Source organism: Camellia sinensis, chromosome 13 (genome assembly GCF_055761805.1).
Source record: "Camellia sinensis isolate YWXY chromosome 13, ASM5576180v1, whole genome shotgun sequence".
Lineage (NCBI taxonomy): Eukaryota > Viridiplantae > Streptophyta > Magnoliopsida > Ericales > Theaceae > Camellia > Camellia sinensis.
Genome location: NC_138973.1, coordinates 18,820,454 through 18,833,286, shown reverse-complemented (window position 1 = coordinate 18,833,286; position 12,833 = coordinate 18,820,454). Strand labels below are relative to the sequence as shown.

The window sequence follows — 12,833 nt, the reverse complement described above, 5'->3', positions numbered from 1 at the left end:
CAACACAACACCAAGCCGTTCATATTCTCCAATCGGCGACTCTCAACAACATGAAGAACCATCACCACTCTGAAGAGATTTCATAGTTCCTGACTTCCGATTCACAAAAATGGGGAAAAAAGTATCATCTCTATTCACCTATTCATTATTTTTCATTCACATTTGTACATCATTCTTTCATATTTCGTATATACACATTTTACATACTTCCAAATGTATAAACCCTCTTTTATATATAGTCCCCTGTTTTTCAACATTCTAAACACTGTTTTTACACATAAATCCCTGTTTTTACACATTCAACACCTTATTCTTATTCTTGTTGTTCAATATTGGCTTCTCTTATTCTTATTTTTGAATTTTTAATCTTCTTGTTGTTATTGTTGCTTTTTACAAAATACAATGGGCTGTTCCTATTGTTCATACAATGGGCTGTTCCTATTACTCATACCCTGCGGTCACTTTCATTTTTTCAGAAATAGCTGTTGGAAGATATTGGAAGAAACAAACCCATATGCCCACAAATCCAATCAGGGATTTAACCATCTCCCATTTTGAAAGTCCATCTCCTGTATCCACTAAAATGCCACCACCATCTCCCCATCCACAAAAAACCAAACCACCACACTCAAAAACAACCAAACCCAACAGACCCCACCAAAAAACCCACAAAATAACCACACCACCTACAAGAAAAAGCCCAAGAACTACACCACAGACCCCACCCACCCAACAAACACCAACCACACCTCCAACCACAACAAAAACAAACAAAAGAAAGCCAACAAAAAACCAAGAAGCTCCTCCAACCAAAAAAAGAAAGCTCCAAGAAAGCCAATCAACTCCCAAAACAAAAACCAAGGCATCAAAAGAAAAAAAAGCAGCAGTCCCTGCAAAGAGAGTCCAACAATTTAATTATCGTTCCAACATCGGAACGGTAATCAAACTGTTGAAAGGGGTCAAATTCACAAAAGCCCAACAGACAGAGCTGCAAAAAACCCCTTTTTGGACCCTTATAAATGCTCTCTCCTCAACACAACTGAAGGCCTCTTAGTGCAAATGCTACAATTCCATTGTAGCAGAAATGACAACACTCTACAACAAAAGAAAAAGATCATTTGTACTTGGCAAAAAGGAAATGAAACTCAGAAGCAGTGATGTCAAGCTCATTTTTGGTATCGACTGTGGAGAAGGCAGTATCACCACCAAATCCTATGCAAGACCAAAGGATTTTCAGCTTCCATTTTACAAACGAAGATGCAAATCAGTCAAGAGATTGGATGGCAAGTCTTTGACCAAAATGTTTCAACAAAAAAAAAAAGGAAAATCAACCAATGATCGCCAAGATCTTGCAAGGGTAATCACCCTTTACTTGTGCTTGAAATTTCTCATGCCCACAACAGGCCATACACTGAGTTGGAGTTTCCTCAACTATGTTGACAATCTCAACAACATCAAGAAGTACAATTGGGTTGAGGCAATAAAAGACACACTGATGAATTCAATGGCAAATGCAAACAACAACCCAAGGCATGTCACTGGATGTGTCATGTTACTCTTGGTAAACACATTACTCAACTACTTCCCACAAAAATATCAGACATCCACCTATTTCTAACTATCTAACATATTTCAACTTCTTTTTTTTTTTTTACAGTACTGGTACTGTGAGCACAGTAAACTCCTCCGACCATCCAACAAAGAAGGCTTCCCAAGGTTTATGAAATGGAACCTTGGCAAAATGTACTCCAAGTGGAAACACATCAGCCTTGCTCACTTTGAAAAGGTATTCAAACTCTTCTATACTATCATAGCACAAATCTATTCAACACTCCTTTCATATTCATTGTAGTACAAATCATATTATGAAACTGTGAAAATTTTCAGTTTCAAAGCACACACTTCTTTAACATCACTCATGTTATGAAACTGTAACATTTTTCAGTTTCAAAAAACATATTTCGACACTTAACCCACATTACTCACAGTACAACTCATCTTATGAAACTGACCAAATTTACAGTATTACTGATATATGCCACATTGTTCCAATGCAGGTTAACCAAAGTGCTTTAACCTCAACTGAACAAGAAATACAGTTATTGCATATCAATCAAAGCACATCAACAGACTCTTCAACAAAGAAACAAGACCACAAAAAGGACAATAAGCAAAAAAAGAAAACAAAAGCAACAAAAAAAAAAGAAGACTTCTAGACAGTGATGAGGATGACTTTCTCAAAGAAGAACATCATTCAGAATCAGAATCACAATCAGAACAAGAAGAACAACAAAAAAAAAAAAAGAAAAGAAAGCAAAAACCACAAGAAGAACCAGAAAGTGATGAACAAGAAGAAAAGAGTGATGATGAAAAAAATCAAGTGACTGATGAAGAAAAAACTGATGAAGAAGAAACTGAAGAAGAAGAAGAAACTGAAACTGAAGAAGAAACTGAAGAAGAAGAAGAAGAAGAAGAAGAAGAAGAAGAAGAAGAACAACAACAACAACAACAACAACAAGAAAAAGAAGAAGAACTTGATGAACAACAAGACAATGACAAAGCAGAAGAAAGACAACAAACAAAAAGTGATCAACAAGAAGACCTTGATAAAGAAGAAGACCAACAACAAGAACAAGAAGAACAACAAACAAACCAACAAGAAGAAGTCAATGAATAAGAACTGACAAACCAACAAGAAGAACTGCAAGAGAAATCTGACATATTTCATGCGCAAGGTAAACTATTGTCTAATACTAAAGCATACTGCAAAATTTCATTAAACTAACCAAAACACAATCCAACATTTTTATAGGTCATGACCAACCACAAACACCAACCAAAGAGGACGACAAGGACAAGCTCATATCAGCCATGAGAGCACAAATGCAAGAAATGGAACAAAAATTCATGGCTGAATTGCGTAAAAAAGAAGATCAATTGAAGGAAATGTCCACCAAAAAAACTGGCAGTCCCCAACAAAGATCCATGGTCAAGAGAATCAAACAAAAATCAAGAAAACAAGCACATGACCCAGATTTTGAATACCAACCAATGACCAAACCCAAAGAAGATGCAAGAAACAAGACACAAACTGCTGCTGATGTACCCAAACCAACACAGGGTACCGATGAAGAAAAAGAGAAGAAGAATGACAACAAAAAAGAGGGTGCTCATGAAGCAAAACAACAGCAGAAAGAAAAGATGCAAGAACATATTGGCCAAGAGAAAGCAGTTGCTGCTGAAACAAACCCAAAAGAGCATGCCAATCAAAAGAAGACAAAACTTCAAGTATTGGAAAGTGATGATGATTTCCAGGAAGAATCAATTCTAAACAAGCCACTCGCCATTTCATGCCGCAAAACAAACAAGGTTTGGCATAGCCTATCCAAAAAAGACCAAGACCAAATTCAACTCATCAACAACACACAATCAAGTGCTTGTGTCTGGTCTGGCAGCGAAGATGAAAACTGCGTATACTTTTCAGATATATGCAGATTGACCAACAGGGAACCCTTATATGGGAATGTAGGTCTCCAACTGCACAATTTTACAGTTTCTGTACATATTCAATAACCTATTCCACAAACCTAACACATTCTCATATATAACATGTTTCAGGTCATTGATGCCTTCTCACAGAAGCAATTGGCACTCCAGCCAACCATTGAAGAATTTGAGAAAAACGATCTAGTCTTTGCAAGCAATCCATATGCAGGAAGATCTTACGTTTTCTCAACACTCATCACTGTAAGCAAAACTTAACATACCTTACAACTGCAAAATTTTCTACTTTCTCAACATGTATTACTACATAGTTTTATAACATATTTCAAACATATATATAACTTACAGACTACACTACAAAACCAAGATCAAGCACTGAGAGAAAAACTGATGGACAACCATTTTCCAGAAGCAATGAAAAACAGATATATCCATTTCCCAATCAACCACGACAACCATTGGACAATTGTGGTCTTTGACAATGCTGATGGAATATGGAGACACTATGACTCTTTGAGACCAGCAAAAGATTGCCACAACAAGCACTTTGAAATTGCAAAGCAAATTGTAAGTTAAAATAAAATTTCATACTTAGTTCCATTCCTTTACAAACATCTCAACTCATCACTATAACTAACAAAAACACCCACTAACTATTTTGTAGCAACAACATCAACTGAGATGGAATAAAGCATTACTCAGCAAACAGGGAAACATCTAGGGGAAACAGGTGGTAGTTATAGATTGGTAACTAAGGAGGTTTAGGTGTGTTTTTATTTATTTATTTATTTATTTTTGTAATGATTGGTGAATCTATTTAGGTATACCTTTCCAAGATCTAGGGGATTTGGTATTCAACTGGAATTTCTTGCCTTTGATGCAAGTGAGGTCCTAAGGCCTTTTGTTTGCACTTGGTGGTTAGTTCCTTAGTAGGCTTCAAGAATCAGTTTCTAGCTGATTTGAAAATCTCCATCTTTTCTATGGAAGCAATTTTGGGGCACTGGGAGGAGGCTTGGAAGAGGGTTTTAGATAGAAAGAACAGTTTCGGAGCAAGAGAGATATTGAGAGTGTGAAAAAGAGCAGTGCTATATATAGACTTATATAAACAGTCAACATGGAGATCGATTAGGAGAAAGAAAACTAGTAGAAACCAGTGAAGAAGAGAAGTTGAAGGGGAAAGGGAGGCAACCAAAGAAGTTGTCTATTTGACACCCAAGAAGGAGGGAAATGCACTAGAGTATTTGGTTAAGCTCTAACTTCTGGTATTCTAGAGGACTTAAATCTACCCATCTAAATTAATGAATGAAAACGGAGTTTGATCAAGCTTTTTATTTACTAGAGTTTGATATAGTATGAAATTTGGAAATTATGTACCCTCAACTTTTAGAATAATCACAATTTGATGGAGCAAAAGAAAGAGGTGATTTGAAAAGGTGAACGCATTTGGTGAATGATGAAAGTAGGGTTGAAATCTCATGTGGTGGAATGCTTCTGTTCATGGAACAAGTGACAGGCCACATATAGAAAGCTTTCAATTGCCTTTAAGTTACGTGAGGAAAGAGGCCATTAAGTGGAGATGAAGAACAGATAGACGAAAAATTAGAATGAGAAGAGCAGTATAAAATAGAAAAGGGGTAGTCATCAAATGTTGTTTACAACTTCAACCAACCTCCGTTCTTTACTTTTTACTTTTGTTTTTAATTTTAATTGTCATTTTTTATCCTCCGAATAAGAGGTGAAGCTTACTATATAAAGGAAAAAATAAAAACTGGGAAGAGCTGATTTGCTCTTCCCTTTGGTTTGCTAGGTTATTTGCTCTTCCCAGTTTTTATGGTGGGGTAGCCTCTCTCTCTCTCTCTCTCTCTCTCTAGGGACATGATTCCTTTGTATTCATATCCTTACTGGTATAGGAGGCATCCACATCTACTTAAATTGTTGCATGCTAGGCACATACCAACTTGCATTGTCGCCTTTTGTTTAGTTGGGTATTCTCTAATGTTGCTTGTATATTCTTTTGATGTGATGAGTGACCCCATTGGCATAAGTGATCACATGCTAGGTTACATGGAAACTTTAAGTGTTGTTAGTGTGAGGGCACTTGTGGTGATGTAGAAACTTAGGGAACAATAATCAGGATCTTCGGATCTTTTAGGAAACAACAACCAAAGCAGGGTGCCTACGTTGTACACTTAAAGTATACATTATATTTATACCCCTATATCTCTACATAGAATTATTTAAACACTCGATGAGTAATATAGAATCATTCCCTCCTAACAATGAATAGGACTCTCATCCTCAAATTCTATTTCCTGTATATCCCATTCCCCACAGAGCATATCTTTTGTTGAACTTGTTTTACAACAATGTGAAACAGTAGTATTATGAGGATAAATAAACGAATCACATTAGTTATAAGAAGTGGGGTAGGTTGGTTGCAGAAGGAATTAATAATTAAACTTAAAATCTTATTTTGATATGCCCATGTACATGAGGGATGAATGGAATATTTTGACGCAGTGCCCTTTTGATACCACCAGGAACCAAAAACTCTAAGAATCCAAAAAATAATGAAAATTTGAATCTATGTCTAATAGGTCTCCAACCAAAGAAAAAGTATTTTGGTTGGAGAGAAATCGACGGACGTTTCTCGAGATTACTCATTCGGTGTCTTGGCTTGAGAATTGATTGTTGCTTACTTTATGCACTTGGTTGGAGTCACAGGCCGACCCGGATATATTTGTTTTCACAGATTTTTTGGATAATGCTATTGGTTAGAAGTTCTAGGTTCATTGTATTCTTTGCATCTTTTCGATGCTTTTCTAATAAATTTAACTACTTATAAAAAAAAAAGAAGTATTTTGTTTTGGCTTTAAGTAGGCAAGGAAAATGATTGCTACACTTCAAATGTGAAGAATCTTTCTGGAGAAAAGTGATGGTCATTTCAAGGTTTGAAAATGTTTGAGAGATAAATGCAAAGGTTAAACCACAAACTTGAAAATGAGAAATGATTTAGGGTACAACATATAGTAGCAACAGGTACAATACCATTATACAAGCCTCCTCTTCCTCCAAAACCCTGCTCTGCGACTCTGAACGAAGTGGATTCTAAAGCAGATCTCTCGCTCCATATGAACATTGCAGACCAGAGAGAGAAGTACACAACTTGTTCTTCGTAGCAATTCAATCTCTTCAAAACCCTTACAATTGAAGAGAGAGAGAGAGAGAGAGAGTGAGAGAGAGAATGGCGTTCAGGTCGAACGAGATGATGAAAAAGATAATGAAGAAGATAGGCAGAGAAGAACTTGGGTCCTGGGGTGAAGGAATCACTCAAGAAATGCGTACCTGACTCCAAGGTCATCATGGGCAGGGCCCATCGCGGCATCTTCGCCGGCCGCCACATCCAGTTCGGTAACCGCGTCGGCGAAGACGGTGGCAACAAGTACGTACTCTCTCTCTCTCTCTACATATATATGTATATCTATATATGTGCATTTATGAATGTGGATGTGGTTGCACCTGTTTGAAGGTTTGTAATTTGGTGGGTTTTTGGTTTTTATAATTATTGGTAATCTTTCATGGCATATCTTTATCTCTATATATACAAGGTTTAGGTGGTAGTTATAGATTGGTAACTAAGGAGGTTTAGGTGTGTTTTTATTTATTTATTTATTTATTTATTTTTGTAATGATTGGTGAATCTATTTAGGTATACCTTTCCAAGATCTAGGGGATTTGGTATTCAACTGGAATTTCTTGCCTTTGATGCAAGTGAGGTCCTGAGGCCTTTTGTTTGCACTTGGTGGTTAGTTCCTTAGTAGGCTTCAAGAATCAGTTTCTAGCTGATTTGAAAATCTCCATCTTTTCTATGGAAGCAATTTTGGGGCACGGTGAGGAGGCTTGGTAGAGGGTTTTAGATAGAAAAAACAGTTTCGGAGCAAGAGAGATATTGAGAGTGTGAAAAAGAGCAGTGCTATATATAGACTTATATAAACAGTCAACATGGAGATCGAGTAGGAGAAAGAGAACTAGTAGAAACCAGTGAAGAAGAGAAGTTGAAGGGGAAAGGGCGGAAACCAAAGAGGTTGTCTATTTGACACCCAAGAAGAAGGGAAATGCACTAGAGTATTTGGTTAGGCTCTAACTTCTGGTATTCTAGAGGACTTAAATCTACCCATCTAAATTAATGAATGAAAACGGAGTTTGATCAAGCTTTTTATTTACTAGAGTTTGATAGAGTATGAAATTTGGAAATTATGTACCCTCAACTTTTAGAATAATCACAATTTGATGGAGCAAAAGAAAGAGGTGATTTGAAAAGGTGAACGCATTTGGTGAATGATGAAAGTAGGGTTGAAATCTCATGTGGTGGAATGCTTCTGTTCATGGAACAAGTGACAGGCCACATATAGAAAGCTTTCAATTGCCTTTAAGTTACGTGAGGAAAGAGGCCATTAAGTGGAGATGAAGAACAGATAGAGGAAAAATTAGAATGAGAAGAGCAGTATAAAATAGAAAAGGGGTAGTCTTCAAATGTTGTTTGCAACTTCAACCAACCTCCGTTCTTTACTTTTTACTTTTGTTTTTAATTTTAATTGTCATTTTTTATCCTCCGAATAAAAGGTGAAGCTTACTATATAAAGGAAAAAATAAAAACTGGGAAGAGCTGATTTGCTCTTCCCTTTGGTTTGCTAGGTTATTTGCTCTTCCCAGTTTTTATGGTGGGGTAGCCTCTCTCTCTCTCTCTCTAGGGACATGATTCCTTTGTATTCATATCCTTACTGGTATAGGAGGCATCCACATCTACTTAAATTGTTGCATGCTAGGCACATACCAACTTGCATTGTCGCCTTTTGTTTAGTTGGGTATTCTCTAATGTTGCTTGTATATTCTTTTGATGTGATGAGTGACCCCATTGGCATAAGTGATCACATGCTAGGTTACATGGAAACTTTAAGTGTTGTTAGTGTGAGGGCACTTGTGGTGATGTAGAAACTTAGGGAACAATAATCAGGATCTTCGGATCTTTTAGGAAACAACAACCAAAGCAGGGTGCCTACGTTGTACACTTAAAGTATACATTATATTTATACCCCTATATCTCTACATAGAATTATTTAAACACTCGATGAGTAATATAGAATCATTCCCTCCTAACAATGAATAGGACTCTCATCCTCAAATTCTATTTCCTGTATATCCCATTCCCCACAGAGCATATCTTTTGTTGAACTTGTTTTACAACAGTGTGAAACAGTAGTATTATGAGGATGAATAAACGAATCACATTAGTTATAAGAAGTGGGGTAGGTTGGTTGCAGAAGGAATTAATAATTAAACTTAAAATCTTATTTTGATATGCCCATGTACATTGAGAGATGAATGGAATATTTTGACGGAGTGCCCTTTTGATACCACCAGGAACCAAAAACTCTAAGAATCCAAAAAATAATGAAAATTTGAATCTATGTCTAATAGGTCTCCAACCAAAGAAAAAGTATTTTGGTTGGAGAGGAATCGACGGACGTTTCTCGAGATTACTCATTCGGTGTCTTGGCTTGAGAATTGATTGTTGCTTACTTTATGCACTTGGTTGGAGTCACAGTCCGACCCGGATATATTTGTTTTCATAGATTTTTTGGATAATGTTATTGGTTAGAAGTTCTAGGTTCATTGTATTCTCTGCATCCTTTTGATGCTTTTCTAATAAATTTAACTACTTATAAAAAAAAAAAAAGAAGTATTTTGTTTTGGCTTTAAGTAGGCAAGGAAAATGATTGCTACACTTCAAATGTGAAGAATCTTTCTGGAGAAAAGTGATGGTCCTTTCAAGGTTTGAAAATGTTTGAGAGATAAATCTATCCTAAACTTTTTCATTGTACTTGTCGCCTTCTTCTCCTCTGTTTAAATGAAAAAATACCGATAATTCTTGTTTCCTCCTATCACTAAATACAATTGCTTTTAAAATCTTGGATTTGGATTTGAGTTGTAGATTTTATTTGCTTGCTTCGATTACCATTCAGAACCATCCAAGAGTTTAGTAAAATCAAACATTTTGTGTGAACATATTTTAAAATGCATTGTTTGGATGCTAAAAATTGGTCTATTGAATTGAGATATGGATTGGAGTATGATTTACATTTCTGTAGGTGCAGCTATGCAGTCAAAGGGAATGTGCCTAAACCGACCCCTTTCTTATTATTGTTTTTCCCAAATGTTTTTTGGGAACTATGATAATCCTCTGCTTGTGGGGATAGTATAGATATATTGAAACATCTATTATGCATGTATCGTTTTACTACTGACGGTGAAAACGGGCATTAATAGAGCATTTATTCACTTCTATAAAGAATCCAACAAACATTTGTGTATGTATTCGTATGTACATATATATATATACATATATGGGCTTTAGGGCTAGGCATGGGGTTTTTTTTTTTTTTTATTTACGATGCATAAGATCACATGCATGCATAGTGTATATACATACATTTGTATATGAATAGTGATAGACAGGACAAGACGCACTAGATTTTCTAGTGTCTGGACCAAAGTTCTGAAAGGCAATTGTGGTCGACGTAACGGTGGCGGTGGCGTGGTTGCGGTTACGGGATGTAAAGGTCATAGCGTAACGGTTGCGGTAACTGGAATCGTGAATTTTTTTATATTTCCCACAATTTGAAAAAAACTTACCGTTACGCATATTTTTTTTTCCATGATCATATTTATTTTATTGGCTTTAAAATAAATATTGATCAATTTTTGTAAATTTTTAAGTATGATCCAATATATTTCATATTTTTAAATCACTATAAACTGAGTTTTTTACATTTAATTTTAATAATTAATGACTTTATATTATACAAAAAATCAATCACTAACTATTATATATAAGATAAACAACGACAAAAATAAGAGAATAAATAAAAACCTATATATATATATATATATATATTTTAACCAATCCAAATAGATAATGACCACACTTATTATTATTATTATTATTATTATTTTCAAACAATATATAGATAAACACACACAAACAAATTAGTTGAGTGATAGCAGCTGATAAAATAGCATAAGTCTTACAGTTTAAACAAATTAATAACATGTTTTTCATTTTCCCTCTTCTTTCTCTATCTCTTGCCCCCCAATCTTCTTTCTTTATCTTCTCTCTTCTCTCTATCCCTCTTCCCCCATTTTTAATCTTTTTTTTGTGTGTTTTTTTCGAAAGAAACAGTTCGGAACCGTTACGTAACCGTGCGTAACAGGCTGTTACGGCACCGTTACGACCGCTATGGCCGACACACCTATGAATCTCAATCACACTGCAAAAGCGGCCGTAACGGGTGGTGGTAACCACCACAACCGTTACGTAACAACGTAACGGTTGCAGTCGCTTTTTAAAACCTTGCTCTGGACAATTCACAACATGTGTATGTGTATTGGAAGGAATTTTATACTGGCAACCTGGATTTGAATATCTACCCCAAAATTGCTTTCCTTGGTGCCCACATATATTCAATTCATGGATCTAGAATTGGTGATCATCCATCATCTTTTTGTTTGTTGGATAGATAGTTCTCTTTCAAATATTTTAATTAGAGAAAAAAAGAAGAAGAAGAAGAAATCAAGAGTTCCCTTGAATAGCTCTCTACTAATAATGAAATTAGTAATGTTGGAACTATCGAAGTTTTTTTTTTTTTTGCGAAATTCCATTTTTAATATTTTTTAAACCCAGTAAAGAGATCAAATCCTTTGCCACTAGTTGACTTGTGTGAATAAAATGGACTTTTAGCTATCATTTCAAACACCTACTGCTCCCACTTGCTCAGAATTCCCGTGGGTGCTTTCTGCCCAATTTGACTTTGCATAATTTATGTGAGGGTGTAGCAATTCATGAAGATGGAGGAAAAGATGTGACTGCCAATCTCATAAAATCAGTGCCACTAAGATTAGAAGAGCCAAATGCCTAGAAAGAAACTGAAAGTTTTCTCATGTCAGATTTCACGGACCTGCAAAAGTATTCCAAGCCGTGTTTGCTCTGCTATACCAAAATAGAATCATAGATGGTACCTTCCAACTCCCATTTGCCATGAAAATTCTGACATGCCTGTAAAGAAAGAGTATTTAACTGAGGTGATATTCTTTGGAGGAATTGAATGTAAACAACATACTCCTAGAATCCATCGATTACCCATTTCATTTAAACAAGAATTAGACAAGTTACATATGATACGTAATGACTTGCACTATATGAAATCATTGCTAGTTTCTATATGTACTAGCCTCCATGGATGATACTTTTGGAAGAAACATTGTTTAGTCTCTTCATATGTTGTGAAACTTATGAGACAGCTTAGACATGTTCTCCTTGGTTATTTTTATGCTTCAAATTCTCTTGTCATTCATTGATTGAAAAAGAAAACGAGTGGATTATTCTTCTCAAGGCTTTAATGCAATGGTGGTAACAAGACAAGGAGGAACTAGAAACCAAACGTACAAGAGAAACGACTTTTCAGTTACATCCTAGACCGACACATTCGTGTAAAGGTAACAACCCATGCCCTTCGTTGCATAGACAAGGCAGGTGGGATCGATGAGTACTTGCTGAAAACGCCATATCACAAGATGGACACAGAGATGGGCCTCTTCTGGAAAGCCAAAATTGAGAAAATGTACGAAGAGCTTGGGGAAATGGAGGTAGTTTTCTTTTCACCCGAGGATGAAGCTAAGTTTGAAGAGGGCTTTAAAGAATTGAAACTAGCTGAGAGGGCGGCTCGTAGGGATGCAAGAAGACAGATGTATGGATGGTCAGGCAAACAGAAGCAGATCGAGCAAGGTGTTGAAGATACTGATGGGGAGGGATTGCATAGTGATGTTCCTGAGCAGCTGATTGCTAATTCTTAAGTGTGAGCCGTGTTGAAGGCCCGGTCATAGCTGTGTTGAAGCCTGTTATGTCCGGTTTATTTTTGGTTTTTGTGTTTTTTTATTTTTTTTAGTACTGTTACTGCCTGATTTTGCAGTTTTGTAGCTCTTATACGTTTTTGTAATTTTGGAGCTGATATCCTAGTATTATGAGTCATGGTAACTTGATTGCTTTTATTTTCATCATGGATATTGGTTGAATAAGAACTACTTTGATAAAAAACGAGAAATGAAATCAGTATTTTTTTGATTTATGAAAAAAAAATTGATTGCGCCGATTTTTTTTGGGACAAGTAAGTCATATTATAACTAAAAAAGAAAAATATACAATGAAATTCAATACACATCTTTTATAGAGAGAACAAACATAAACAAAAACAAACTACTCCTTCAAAAGAAAA

At 35.8% G+C, this 12,833-nt stretch overlaps 1 pseudogene across 1 annotated transcript; it reads left to right on the top strand.

Annotated features, from left to right (window-relative positions):
• The first annotated feature begins 6,510 nt into the window (after positions 1–6,510).
• LOC145806448 (uncharacterized) lies at positions 6,511–12,615 on the top strand (annotated as a pseudogene). Its single transcript, XR_014349589.1, has 2 exons — positions 6,511–6,950; positions 11,980–12,615. The product of XR_014349589.1 is annotated as an uncharacterized LOC145806448 (transcript).
• The last annotated feature ends 218 nt before the right edge of the window (positions 12,616–12,833 follow it).